Genomic DNA, 9,614 nt, shown 5'->3' on the forward strand with positions numbered 1-9,614 from the left:
CGGTCTAAATCCTATGGCGCAGGGGTCTGGGCCCATCGCCCATTGCACACCTGCACGTTGCGAGGGCGGCCGGAAGCAGACCTAGCCTAGCAGGCGTTCCAGTCCAATCCGGCGCGCGCCGCTCAGTCGCTGACGTCACGAAGGCTTCGGCTGATACCACGACGTCGAGTGCCCATAACTGTTCCCGCGTAGTTGGTTAGTGCGTATAGACCAAATGGCCAGACTCAGATCAAATACCAAGAACTCATTAAGCGTGTTATTTTAAGTATCCGCGGACGCTGACCAGGGCCAGGCCCACCTGTCTCCTAGGTGGTCTCAACCTGCCATGTCGCTCCGCCACAAAGTAACAGTCGGGGACCGTCAGGAACCCAGGCCCACCTCTACCGGGATGGATCCACCTGCCCCTTCAGCCCCCATCTCCGAAAAGTATCATAAGAAATGTAACAGTATAAAGTATATAGCATATGCCCGTGATCACCTCCCGAAGTGATCACGGCCCAGTAGTATAGCATGGCAGACGGACAAGAGTGTAGGGCCACTGATGGAACACTAGCATCCTATACTAAGCAGTAGGATAGCAGGTAAGGGTAACAACTGTAGCAACAATGACAGGCTATGCAGCAGAATATGATTAACCGAAAGCAGTAACATGCTACACTCTTCTAATGCAAGCAGTATAGAGAAGAATAGGCGATATCTGGTGATCAAGGGGGGGCTTGCCTGGAAGCTCAGCCGAGAAGGAGGGGTCGTCAACACCGTAGTCGTACTGGGTAGCAGCGGCGTCGGTCTCGGTGTCTAGCGAGAGAAGAGGGGGAAGAAACAATAAATACAATGCAAACAAATGCATGACGATGCATGACATGACAAAGCGTGATGCTAGGCGTGCCCAATCGCGGTAGTAGGTGATACCGGCGAAGGGGGGAAACATCCGAGAAAGTATTCCCTGTGTTTCGCGTTTTCGGACAGATGAACCGGAGGGGGAAAGTTGCGAGTTTGATAGGTTAGGGATGTGTGGCGGACGAACGGGCTGCGTATTCGGATTCGTCTCGCCGTTCTAAGCAACTTTCATGTAGAAAGTATTTTCATCTGAGCTACGGTTTATTTTATATGATTTTCTAAAGTTTTAAATCATTTTTCAAATTTATTTAATTAATTTAATTTAACATTATCCAGAATAGTGCATGCTGACGTCATCATGACGCCAGCATGACGTCAGCAGTCAACAGAGGTGTTGACTGGTCAAACTAACGTGTAGGTCCCGCGTGTCATTGACTGATTAACTAACTAACAGATTATTTAGATTAGTTAGCTAATTAGATTATCTAACACTGGTTAATTAAGTTAACTTAATTAAGTTAATTAATTAATCCTTTTCTTTTTTTCGTTTTGGGGCTGGGCCCGTTCGGTCAGTGGCCTAGGGCTCTTGCGGGCGTGCGGGCACCAGCGGTGCGGTTACGAGCGCACCCGTGCGGGGCCGAGCCCGACCGGGAAGGCGAGGCCACCAGGGAGCGGCGGCGCTTGGCCGGCGTGGGCGACGGCCAGCGGGAGCGACGACCAGCGGGGGTGGACCCGGGCGGCGCCGCATGGGGGGGAAGCGGAACGGCGGAACGGCGGTGGCCACTGCAGGCAGTGTGCGACCACGGGGAGCAGGGGGCCGGGCGGCGCGCCGGTGTGGAGGAGGGCGCGGTCACCGTGGCGCTGGTTGTGGCGAGCGCGAGCGAGGTGCCAGTGCGGCCTGGAGTGGGCGGGCACGGCGTCGGGCGCGGCGGACGGCGTTTGACAGGGAGAGAGGGGAAGAGGAGGCCGAGGGCCTCACCGTACGGTGTAGGGACAACGGCAGTGGGGCTCGGGGAGGGGGTCGAGGACGATGGTGACGACGGAGAGGACGGTGACGACGGAGAGGACGGCGACGAGGTTTCCGGGCGGCGGCGGCGCTCCAGCGACGACGGGGTCCAGCGGCGTCGGAGGCGATGACGGTGAGCGCCGGCGACGGGGTTGGGGCGCCGTGCCCGAACCAGTTGGGGCAGAGGAGGGTGTGAGGAGCGAGGGGAGTGGGGTTTTTCGCCCCGATCCAGATTGGATCGGGAGGGGGAGAGGGAGTGGCGACGTGGGGGGAGTGGGAGCGATAGTGGCTAGGGTTTCGGGACGGGGGGGGGGGTTATGGAGTGAGGGGGCCGGCCTGGGCCTGGCCTGGCTAGAAGCTGGGTCGGTTGGCCCAGTGGGGGGGGGGGTTCTGTTTTATTTTTTATTATTTTTTTGTATTTTCTTTTTCTTTTATTTATTTCACTTTTCTGTTTTTGTATTTATTTTAGTTAGTAAATCCTTTTACAAAAATATAATGCCCGCTCCTAAATTAGCATTTTAACATAGGCCACTTCCTCAACAAACTTGGTGATCCAAAGAACTAGTTTAATATTTTTTTAGTATTTAAAAGCATTTAAATAATTGTTTTGCCGCTGTTTTATCCACTATAGTGCATTTAAACATTTTATTTAAATATGGGTTCTTCACTATAATTACCTATGCAATATTTTTCACAACCCGAACATTTTGGTTTTAACATTTGAAAACTTTTGTTCTTTGCCTTTAAATGCTATTTGAATTTGGATCGATTTTGAACTAACGCGAATTTAATAACAGTAACCATGGTCACGTGGCACCATTAATGTGGGATTACTGTAGCCTACTTATCCGGGCGTCACAAACAACCTCAAGTTCATAGTATCAATTCTGTTGGAAAATTTTCAACTATTACTATTGGAGGTTTTGAATTCCCTCTCCCTACTGTCAAAAAGAAATATGATATTCCTATTGTTGGGGATATGCATATCCCCGTTGAGGTAACCTAGTGTTACTCGAAAATTCTCCGGTTTCATGTTATTCGAAAGAAGTTTGTTAATAAGACTTGATCAACCTTGTTAATGGATTCCTTTTGATGAGCATGAGATGGATGAATTTAGTAAGCACAACTTTCTGTACCCACCTTTTACTTTATGTTATTTAGAATAAATAAACCAAAAAAAGTATTATCTGTCTGTTTTCTGAATTATCCATGCAATAAAAAATGTCCCGAAAATAAAAGTTCTCCAATTGCCTTGACAATTTATTTTTTATAGAATATTTGAGAATTTTTGGCATTGAGAACACACCAGGGGCTGCACCAGTGGACCACAAGGGTGGAGGGCGCGCCCTACCCCCCTGCCTTGTGGGTCCCATGTGGGTCCCCCTCACTTATTCCAGCACCCACCCACTTCGTCTTCCTCCAAAAAAAATCATCACGTTGCTCAAACCCGTGTTCTAGCTCATCTTGCTCCCATTTTCGATCTCCTTGTGCAAAGCTCCATTTGCAAAACTGTTTTGGGGGATTGTTCTTCGGTATGTGACTCCTCCAATGGTCCAATTAGTTTTTGTTCTAGTGCTTTATATATTGCAATTTTTTTGCTATGGTGACCTTGTTCTTGAGCTTGCATGTCAAATTTATATGGTCCAAAGTAGTTTTGATGCATGATATAGCCTCTAGACACTTGTAGGAGTAGTTGCTATCAATTTTGTTGAGTTTGGTTCACTTTTATTTTGAGTCACTAAAAATTTCAGAAATTTTTCAGCAGAAGAAAAATGTTTAGGAGAATATACCAAGGTGGTTCCTTGAGGAAGCAAGCCCCAAGGCTCGCGATACGTGAGCCGGACCTTGAACCACCAAGGGAAGCTCAAGTGCGGCCTTGTTAATGGCCGTTGGATCAATTCATGGTTCATGCCGGCTTCAAGGACGAATTTGATGCGTACATACAAAATGCTGATCTTGAGGACTTCGTGTCAGATAAGTGCCGGCAGTACTACCACCTCACTGATTCATTCGTGCGAAGATTTGAGTTTACTTCCCAGCGCAATACTCATACTATTTTATTTGATCTTTATGATAAATCATATACCATGGACCTTGAAGATTTTAATGATGCATGCAAAATCCCACAATGGGGCATTCATAGTGAGCCTCGCAAAACTGAATATAATGATTTCCTTGCTAGCATCACTGTGGGAGAAGCTAGAAATATTACACAAGCTACCATGGGGAGCATTCACTTTCCTGCCATACATTATTTTGCTCTCTTTATAGGTAGATGCATTAATGGTAAACATGATCATAGCCACCTTTGTGCATTAGATCTTAGTGTCCTCAAGTGCGTGGTAATGGGTGATAAACGATATAACTTGGGGGCTATTATCACTACAAAAAAATACACTTCCATGATGATACGTGTTTGTCACAGTAGGTCACGTTTTCTGTCATGCATGTACATCCATGACAAATTTATGACAGAATCAAGATAGTCATACATGTGCTGTCGTAGAAGTGTTCCATGACATTACCAAAACTATCATCACAGAAGTGTCCACTTCCATGACGATAAATCGCGCGTCACAGAAGTGCTTTCGTCAAGGGTGACCGACACGTGGCATCCACCGTAACGGAACGCCGTTAAGCTATCGGGTCCGGTTTTGGATACGATAACCCGTTAACAGCCCCGACCAATGGGGATTTTCCACGTGTAAAATCATCATTGGCTGGAGGAAACACGTGTCGGCTCACCGTTGGGACAGATGTCATCCACTCATTGCCAAAGCGCCTATGATACGTCGACACGTGGCATGGCCCAATAGAGGCCCGTTCCTGTGAAAAGGCCGGCCTGTTTGACTTGGTCAAAAGGTGGCGGGCCGGCCCACGGCAAGCCTGTGAACGGCATGTTCGCATATAGCCCATTTACAGCCCGCTAACCCAGGGCCCGTTTACGGCCTATCCGAATTAGGCCCAGTAGCGTCAGCTGGGTTGTCCAATATAATTCCAGCCTGTTTTAACTTCCGGCCCATGTATGGCCCATGACGTCTTTCGGCCCATATGAGGCCCTGTTACTCTCGGCCCATTAACGGCCCGTGGTAAAATTGGCCCGTAATGAACAGTGTATCACTTTATACCCATTAACGGCACGTGGTGAAACTGGGCCGTAATGAACAGTGTATCACTTTATACCCATTAACGGCCCATTATTCCGTTGGGCCGTTTCCAGCCCATGTTATCTTTCGGCCTTCTCGGGGCCCATTTATTCTTGGGCTCATTTCCACATTCGTTTACTTACGGCCCGTACTGTCATTTTCTGCTTGTGGGCCAAATTCAGCCCGTGGTTACAGTCGGCCCGTTTGTGGCCCAATAATACGTTGGGCCGTTTTCATGTCAAAAAAAACGTTGGGCTGTTTTCATAGAGTTATCAAATACGGCCTATTAACGACCCGTTATTGTCCATGAATAGTATGGCCCATAATTGGCGAAATGATGATACGCCCCGTAGAAGGCCCATGGATCCTACGGCCCGTAAAAGGCCCATGAATCGTACGGCCCGTAGAAGGCCCATGGATCCTACGACCAGTATAGAAGGCCAATGGATCCTACGGCCCGTAGAAGGCCCATGGATCATACGGCCCGCAGGAGGCCCATGGTTACAATAGTCCGTGTGTTGCCATGATTATTCTGGCCTAGTTTCCAAAGATAGGTTATTGTGGCCACTAGAGAAACACAGAAAAAGAACTGTAGTGACTACAAGCAAACAACTAAACAAGACAATAAGGAAATAAATAAGCAAGCAATTAATGCTAGCCTATTACCACTATTACATATATTACATCCACTGGGCATCAAAGTTCGCCACCAGTGCAAATATAGGGAACAAAGCAGCATATTACATACACTGGCCGTCAAAATTGGCCACCAGTGCAAATAAACGCGGCGGCAAAACAAGAGCATAACTGAAACAACTTCAGAAGAGCTCAAGAAACGTGGTATCCACCATGCTGGCAATAAGCTTAGCAAGCTTATTAGCTTTGTCCTGTTTGGCGCTAAAATCCTCCAACGCTTGCTGTTGCACCAAAAAGTATGCATCTGACTGCTCCAGGGACTTCCGCAGTCCTTCCGCTTCTTGTCGCAGCACAGCTGACCGATGTCTTTCAGCTTGTAGTTGAGACTCAAGAAACCGAACTGATTTAGACAGTGAGTTTGAATAGCTTGTGCAAGCAGTAGTGACCAGTAACTCCAACACTAAACCAAGACAGGACTTTGGGGTTGTCTCACTGTCTTCGAGATAGTCTTCCTTAGCTGTTTTATCAGCTTTGTTGGAGACCAACAAGGATGTGTCACTATCCTGAACCTTATATGCATTACTTCCTTTACCATTGCTTAATAAGGCACTCTTCCCCAATATTCTGTCAGCATTCTAAAAGAAGAAACAAGCAGACACATAACAGTTTAGCATGTACTAGTATATGAAACTCATTTCGGTGAACCAGTTCATTAGTAAGGTGGACAGGATTAAACTACCAAGTCTTCTATTGCCAAGTACTAGTACATAATAAAAGCATCAAACAAACATATATCTATGTCCTATGGTCACTACATTGTCTTGCCAAATCAAAATAGAGACACGGTTCAAATCATATCAGTTCAAGACAAAGCAGCAGTGAAAGAATACAAAGCGTGGGAAACTACACGGCACAACAAGATTTCAGATGGGTACCACGGGTCTACATGTACAACAACACTATTTTCTTTGTTGTGATGCTATAATGTGCATGATATGAGAAGTCAAGTGTATACACAATTGAAATTGAAATCAACAGAGCTATTGATAAGAGCAAGCTTGTTAAAGAAACATGTGTGAACATACCTACTGTGCCATTGGAGTTTCGATTGGATCCTTCAATTTAAAAATAAGTTTGTATGAGTAAATACAGTGATACAAGAGCAAAGCAGTATGCACGATAGCAATCATAGCTAAAAAAGGCGCACCTAAGCGAGCGCTTAAGCGCGCCTAGGCTCTAGGTGTTGGCGAAACACATTGCGCATAACTACGCTTAATCTGTGCATAACTGCGCATAAGCATGCGCTTTGGTCAATAAAGCGCAAGGCGGTGGCAAAACGCATAATTAATGCCTAGCGCTTTTTGGAACTATGATAGCAATGGAATCTTAAATTAGAACAGTTGTTCGTCAGGTTTAGGCACTTGTTCTACATGAACAAAGTACAGTAAGACGCAAGAATATAGTACTTAAAAATAGAAAATGAGCTCATAGACCTTACCACATTCTTGGTTCGGGACCAGTACAGAACAAGGCGTTCCCAGTCATCGTCCAGTAAATGTGTCTCAGGAGAACGTAAGGGAATTTGATGAGTTTCTTTGCCGGTGAAGTACGTTTTCTTCAGATAATTCCGATACTACCACCAAGCATTCTTGAAGATAGCATAGGTATTAGCACAGGTTACCTCATCCTGAGTTTCCAAATCGGTCCTTCTTTATAGACAAAAATGGGAAAATTTGCTGTATTATAACCATCATGGAGGTAGGATGTATGGGACAAAGCAAAGTAATTGCCATGAATAACATTACTTACACATAACTCCTGGACAAACACCTGCAACTGGCATTTTCCTTCATCTTCAGTATAATATTTCCAAGATGGGAAGATACGCACATACGATTTAACAACATCAAATGCGATAGATGCTAAAGTACGACTAGCTGGTTGTGCTTCCTCCACAGGAATAGGCGTACTAACTGGTGGAGTTGGGGTTCACCGTGGTAGTACTGGACCTTTGGGCACTGGAGCTGCCTTACTAACTGCTCTTGTTTGGGAGCTCTGTGGTGGAGATGGTGCTATCTCAACAGGAACTGGGTTACTATCTACTGGGGTTGGGGTTAGATTGGGTGAAACTGGTTCTCTGTCCATCGCAGTAAGGGTACAATCTGCGAGAGTTTGGGTTATGTGTGGTAGGGCTGGTTCTCGTGCATGTACAACCGGGGTGCTATCTCCACCAAGAGGTAGCACTGTTTTATTTGAAGACCGTGTTTTTAGTCCGCTAGATGCTGGCATCACCCGCTCCAATTCAAATGGCTGATAAACAGGAAACATAGTTGAATGTACAGACATTGTATGAGAGACAATTGAAATAGATAGTGTGGAAAAAAGAGGACATGAAATAGTTGACATGTGTATTGTTTAACTAAAAAGGATAGCATGACATAATTTCACATATATGATGTCTATCTAAACTGGATAGCATAGCATAACATAATTCAAAGATATGATGAATAACTAAAACGCCGTGCCAAGTTGGAGCATACACCTCGGTGGGGGAATAGGACTGGTCATCTGTCTCTGAATCCATCTCTGAGGAGCTATCGGGACCCAACAAGAGATCTGCTTCGACAGGTAGCACTGTCTGCTCTGAAGGCATTGTTTTCACTCCAGATTTTTCAATCTCCCACCCAAATGGCTGATTCACAGGAAGAGTAGTTTAATGTACAAACATTGTCGACAAATGGAAATGTAATGAAGAAAAGGATGGGCAAGATATCATTCAAATATATGATGCCTGGTTAAACAGGATGGCATTGCACATTTCACATATATTATGGCTGGCTAAAAGACATGAGACTGCATAATTCCCATATATGATATAGAAACTAAACAGGTGGCGACAGAACATGTCTAAACTAAGCAGATGGCATATATGATGTCAAAAGTAGGCACCGCAAGGCAACATATGCATGATATGACTAACATCATCATGCCAAGGTAGAGCAAACACCTTGGGGGGTAAATAGGAGTGGTCAGCGGCGTCTGAATCCGCCTCAGGACAGATATCTTCCTCTAGATTACAATCTGGAGAGGGGTGGGGAGGGTTTGCCATTGAACCCACCATGGAGCGATGTTTGCATGACATTGTATATCCGCGCAAAACTCTTCTCTTTTTCTCTACATGTTCAGCATGACTGTGTACAATATCTGACATGCATACGAAAAAAATATGGTGAGATTATGTTAGGAGAGCATGCAGAAATTTAGAGTGATGGTAACAACCAGTGGATGGATCCAAAAATAATGATAGCAGGCTGATGATTGCTTTAATTTAATAAAAAGACAGCTGATGATTGCTTTACTATTTGTTTCCCACCCAAGATGAACAACATAGGCATATCCTAGGTGAACCAGATATTAGACAGAGATACTATTCATTGCTTCCTCGATATGTGCCCCACACCTAATTTAGAACTCAAGTTTGAACATTAATTTGGACCTGACTTGGAGTCCAAGAGGTGAACATGACGATAAAGTAGCAGGTAATTTTAAGCAATGCATAACATAAGCAGAATCGAAAGAGTGCGACCTCTCTTGTGGACCCGTGTACTCCTCAGGTTCATCTGCTGAGTCGATGATGGTGATGCCGTTGCGGTGGGTGCCGGCAGCAGTGAAGGAGATCTGAGGCGGCGAAAGACGGTCAGGAGTCGTGATGTCTGGTTTGGTGGATGTTTCTGTCGATGGAGCACCTCAGGTGAGGTGGACGACGTCGCGGCAGGAGCAGGACAAACCACACAAAGTTCCCTTCGACACCTACCTGTAACTGAAGTAATTGTGTAAGGGCTCATTTGGCTTGCATGATTCTAAAAACGCAGGGATAGGAAAAACACCGGAATAGGATAGGAATGCACATGGTAAACAAAGCATTTGTAAACACAGGATTTCTGTCAACTTGGGTGTTTGGTTTACAGGAATTGGAAGAGTAGAGGAAT

This window comes from Aegilops tauschii, chromosome 1, assembly GCF_002575655.3.
Source record: "Aegilops tauschii subsp. strangulata cultivar AL8/78 chromosome 1, Aet v6.0, whole genome shotgun sequence".
NCBI lineage: Eukaryota > Viridiplantae > Streptophyta > Magnoliopsida > Poales > Poaceae > Aegilops > Aegilops tauschii.